The following is a 6,023-nucleotide window of genomic DNA, read 5'->3' on the forward strand; positions in this document are numbered from 1 at the left end:
AGAGTATGAATCAAACAGAGGTAGGACAAATCCTTCACAGAGAACACATTACAAGGACTCTTTAAGATTACCAATTAGAAGGTATATATCAAGTACTAAAAATATGAACATTGGGAATTAAAAAGAGAACATTAATTTTGAACTCAGAGAAATGAAAATAATTATAAGCTGTGGACATTTGTAATGTAAGAAATAGATAAACTAAATGAAATCTACAAACTTATAAAGAAACAAACTATAAAAATTTTCTCAAGAAGAAGCACAAAACTGGAATAAAACTATACTTGATTTTAGCCAAAAGGTCAAGAAGTGATAAGGTGAATGGGGTCAAATATATGGTGAAAGGAGATTTGACTTTGGGTGATGAACACGCATTGTACTATACATGATATATTATTGAATTATACACTTGAAATCTATAAAATTTAATTAACCAATGTCACCCTAATATATTTAAGAAAAAATTTGAATAAAACTATGTCAATAAAGGGACTGAATTAGTAACCATAAAACTTCCTACAAAGGAAAACCCATAACCAGTTGGCATTACCGCTGAATTATCAAATCTTTAAAGAAGACAACACCAATTATTAAAATAAATTTCATAAAAAAATAGAAGAGAACACTATCTAATGCATTCTATGAAGCCCTGATATCAACATCAGGCAGACCTTAAAGAAAAGTATGGACCAATATCTTGTATGAATATAGACACAAAAATTCTCAAGAAAACACTAACAAACCAAAAAAAAAAAAAGAGAGAAATACAGGAAAGGATTATACACTGTGATCAACTGGGATTTATTCTAGGAGTTCAAAATTGGTTCAACATAGGAAAATTGTCTATATGAATATTCTATATGAGTGGGTGAGAATATATGATTAAACAGATGTAAGAAAAACATGTGACAAAATCCTTCTCAACAAGTAGAAATATCAATCAAGAAAACTTAAGATGACACCAGCTACCAAACAGACCTATAGTTCTTTACCTTAAAATCCCCTTTCTACCACACTGATTCTAAAAAGGGCCAGAGAATGCAGGGGAAGAAAAGATAAAACAAGTAGGATAAATGGCAGACCACTTTCTTCCTCATTTTCTGTGGTTTTACAAGCTGCAGGGCATGCCTTCTTTGGAAGAATGCAAAAAAGCTTCAAGTTCAATGTAAAATTTTAAGTTCTCAGAGTGGTCCAAACTTTTAAATATCCAATTAGTGAATATGAAATAGGTCTGATACTTGCAAGTGACCAGAAAAATTGGGGATCTACTTGAGATATCTTTAAAATGTTGGAAAATGAGATAACTTTAGTGGCAAGTGTTGAAATTCGTTTTTGTCATATGACATCTATATCTATGTTATAGATATATTCCTATAACTGTGGGCTGTGTGGTTATTTTCCTCTATTGTTTCCTTACTTTCAAGAAAATTCAGTTGAATTATAAAAATTTAATCTGCTCTAGGTCTTTCTCTCTAACGTGTAGGGCCAACATTTTGAAAGGTTTATATTGTCTATTTTATTGTCTTTTGTCTTTGCATTCACTTTTATTCCTGAGAAAATTTTCCAAATTCTGTTGTGTTCCATATCCGACAATGTGTGAATCCCTGTTCAAACAAATGTTCCACATCTTCACCACTTTGAGAAGATAATTATACCTAGAAGTTTCCTTTTCATAAATCTAAGATATAATATATTACTGGTCTTTATATACTTTTAATCTGATATCTCTTCAACAACTTATTACTGTATCTTTTGTTAGGACCCAAGTGTAAAGTTTCTAGATATATTCCCTCATCACATGTGCCATAATGGCATCCTAATTTATGGCAACTACATAGCCTTGAAACTTAGTTAATTGTGCCAGAAGTAGTAGTCTATGATGACTTCCTAGTCTTCTTCTTTCACACATACTAAATGGTTTGTAAACAACTAATGTGAAACATGTTCAGTGATTTTTCTGTAGATTACTTTTATGAATGATCCCTTATCTCCAGTTTGAAGATTCCTCTTCACAGTTTGCTTTGTTTGCTTTTAAAGATTCTGATATCTAGGATGTACCTCAGTCTAATTGAATTGAAATTTCTGGAGGTGGGATTCAGGTATCATCAGTATTTTTCCAAAACCCCCAGATAGGTCCGACATAGGGCAAAGTTAGAAAACCCAGAGGTTACATGTTTATATTCTACATGCTCTCCTCACAGGTGAGAAAACTTGTTTACACAAATTTGAAGATGGAGGAAAATGACTTCTTTCTCCAAATGTTAAACAAATAACAATTTTTCTGGGTCTTATATTAGACATTTTTCCCTTTTAGAAAAAGACAATATTTATGATAGTTAACAAAATTTAATGGAATTAATGTTTATTTTTCATTTATCTCTATTTTCTAGATTGTCCATATTAAATATGTGTACCTAATATACTGAACAAACATGTCTTGTGTGATGTAATCATAAAGTAATTTTTTTATCAACTAGTTTCTTTAAATTTGCTCAGTGGTGCATATTCATTCCATTGGTCAAGTCCTATGATTCTTCTATTCATTCTGATGTCAAAAAACAGTTTCAATTTAGTAACTGGCATGCCAAAATTCTGAAATTATTCAAAGTTGTATACTTCTCCTTCCTTAACTAAAAGTTGCTATAGGCTGGGGGGTCTGAAAATGGAGAAGAGAGGGAGTGTACGTAACAACTTCTTTCTTTCCCCAGGCTGGATCACTGAGGTTCCTGACCCTTCTGGGGACTGAGTACAGGGGGGAAATAGAGGAAAGAAGGGAAGAAAAGTCATACTTGAGTGATAACTTTTAGTTAATTAACACTGATCCTCTAGGTTTGGAAGATTCTTAAGCTAAGTCCTTCTTATAGATTCTTTTATGGGTCTTTTAGACAATTTACTTCATTGAGGATTTCTCATCTCTGATTTCCATTCTTGGCCTTTAGAAATTAGGCAATTTGTTAACCCTTTTCTGCTAGGTTCTGTTCACCCACTATGGAGGACTGAACTCAAATACAAGCTCCTCTTCAAACATTATACTTCTCAAATCCTCTTCTAATCTCTAGCAACCCGAACCTTTTAAACAAACCCTTGATGTAAGGGATTTAAAAGTCATTGCACTTGTTTTTTTAAAAATTTGTATCTTGCCCAGGCACCTCATTTTATAATACCTATAGTATCATCACATAAAGACACAATTATCCGTCAATATTTCTAACTTAACATCATGAAGATTACTGTAGTAGTAAGATTCTTTTTTAGGTGACAAAAGAGACAATGCAATCAGCAATGGGGTCAAGGGCTACAGAAATATCAAGAAAGATAATAAATAGGAAAAAAGTTATTGGTTATATCTTAGATTTGGAGAGCATTTTAGTAGAGCAATGGGAATAAAAGGTAGATTGCAGAAGGTTAATTAGGAATAGATCGTGAGGAAAGAAAATGAATGTAGATGACTTCGGTCATATAGTAGCTAGTCCTAATTTCACATACTGTTGAACACAACAGACCTGCCAACAGGTCCTGGAAAAGATCTTGGGCTCTCTTGTTCCACTTACCTCTTGTCTTTCTATTTATACTGGGGTTTGCAAATGGACATTCTGGCTTTATTCAGAAACATGCAGGCTGCTGCTGTGCACAAAAGGAATCAGTGTTGCACTTCTTCTTAACCCTATACCACTAATTAAACACGACTTGAAAGAAATCAGTCACATCAGAAAGCTGGCCATTCCACCTCTGAGAATTATTTGCAAAACACTTTTGAGTGCTAGAATTTCATTAGGCAAACATTATAAATTGGTATGGAAAGGGGGCTGAAGGAGGGAGTAAAGAGAGCACAGACCTGACAGTGTGGAGGTGATCTAAAACTTAATTGACAGAACTTTGAGAACAGTAGAAGTGGAAGGAGATTAGTACACTTAGATATTCAGTTGAAAGCAAAGGGTCATGCTGTCTCCTTTGGCAACAAGATACAGGGAAGCTCTTTCTCCTTAGAAAAGTATTTCAGAATGAGGAGATCACAGATCCTTTAGGATGTTTTTAACATGGAACAGACATGCACACTATAGAATTAAAGGGGTCCGAGCAACAGCTAAAATCCCAGTTTTTTTTCTAACATTAGCTGCATCTTCCCAATGCAACGTTATTTCAATCAATGAATGCCTAATGTAAACTGCAAAAGAGTGATCTTGGGGAATTTCAGGTTACTGATGTTGTTAGACATCTTCATCTTTCTGATGTTAGGTATATGCTGAGACCATTGGAGATGAGAGAATGTCAGAGTGGTAATATTAATGGGACTTAACAGCCAACTACTAACATGATATTTAAGATTTTAGTTATCTATCTTTGCTTCCTCTTATTCTCCAACCTTCCTGCGAGCTTATAGAGTTGCAGTGTGTCTAAAACCCTCTACTTTATCTCACCAAAACTTATATAAAGGCATATTATTTTAAATATAGGGAAGGATTATTCTCTTGCCAAGTGACTGAAACATGACCAAAAAAGGCTCTCGGAGGAGAAGACCTTTTGTTTTTTGAGCTCAAGTTTTAATACCCCACAGAAGTAGGTGAGTTCAATACGGTGTTTCTCAGATTACAACATTTCAATTGCTGCTTTGGCTCACACAATCAGTGCTTTGTCAAGCAGTTCTTGCCAGAAAGATACCCCCTCAGCTCATTAACTTTTATATTGTTTTCCACTATGCGTTGCCCCTTCAATCAAAACTACTCCCTGTGGTTTAAAGTTTGGGAAACAGATGATCCCATTCAGTGGCCTTTCCCATGGTCACCAACGTCTGAAGGGCCCCATTACTTTTTGGAAGGAAACTCCAAGTCCATAGGAAGTAGAGAAGTTGATTCATTTACACATTCCTTTATCCTCTATCTTTTTTCAAGCAACCCTTTTTTCAACTCTGCTTTCCAATTCTTGCATTTAGGTTTCATTTCTGGTGGGTAAATTAGCCCAATCTTGCCCAACTCACTAGTTGATAAATAAGGTTTTGGAAAACTCAGTAGTGTTATCTGAAACAGTTTTGTGAATATAGAGACTATAAAAAATTTCATGTATTTGTGAAGTTTAATAACTCCTATATATGCTTACGTATTGAATACATGTTTATATATTTATGATATATAGATATGTATATCTAAAATATATAGGATATGTACATATTATACCTCTAGATAATGAAGAAGAGTAGAATATGCCATTCCAAATTATGTCTCTTTGGCATAGGATTGTTTGAGCTGATTATTTTTGAGAAAAAGCAGACACAGGAGAAGCTCTAAAATCAGAGTAAAATTGATCATTTTTAAGGGAAATTTACATTTGTAAGGTGAATCTCCATTTTGAAAGGTATTTTCCTCTCCGTATAAGGAGAATATAAATGACTAAATGACAAGAAACGCTCACCAACAGAGAATGCTCCAGACTTAACTCTGCACAACAACCTTACTACCCTTTTCCTGATAACCTCCCATCACTGGCCCTCCCTGCACCCCACCCCCATATCTTTCATTTATCTTTAGATGAAGATAGTATTTAAGGTGGTGACTTGGGACATTTTGGGGAGCTTTACCTAGTTTTCTTGGGTATGTCCCATGTATACAAGAGGTACACATTATTAAACTTGTTTGTTTTCTTTGTTAACCTATCTTTTATTACAGAGAGTCTCAGCCACAGAACATAAAAGGATAGAGGAAAAATAATTTCACCCTGATAAATATATACATATACACACACATATATACATGCATATATAAGCATACATGCCAAAATCAATATATCTGTGCTATAAATAAATGTATAGATGTTTTTGTTTATATATGAGTAATATACATACACATTAACATATGATATAGATATGGAGATATAGATATATTGATATGTACGCTTATATATGTATGATAAATTTTGTATGTGTATTTATATACTTTTGGTACCAGCTGGCCATTCTTTTTCTTCCTTTAATAAAAGAATTATCAAATTTTATATGAGCACATGGATACTGGGAATAACACTACACTTCA

This window comes from Pteropus alecto, unplaced genomic scaffold, assembly GCF_000325575.1.
Source record: "Pteropus alecto unplaced genomic scaffold, ASM32557v1 scaffold70, whole genome shotgun sequence".
Lineage (NCBI taxonomy): Eukaryota > Metazoa > Chordata > Mammalia > Chiroptera > Pteropodidae > Pteropus > Pteropus alecto.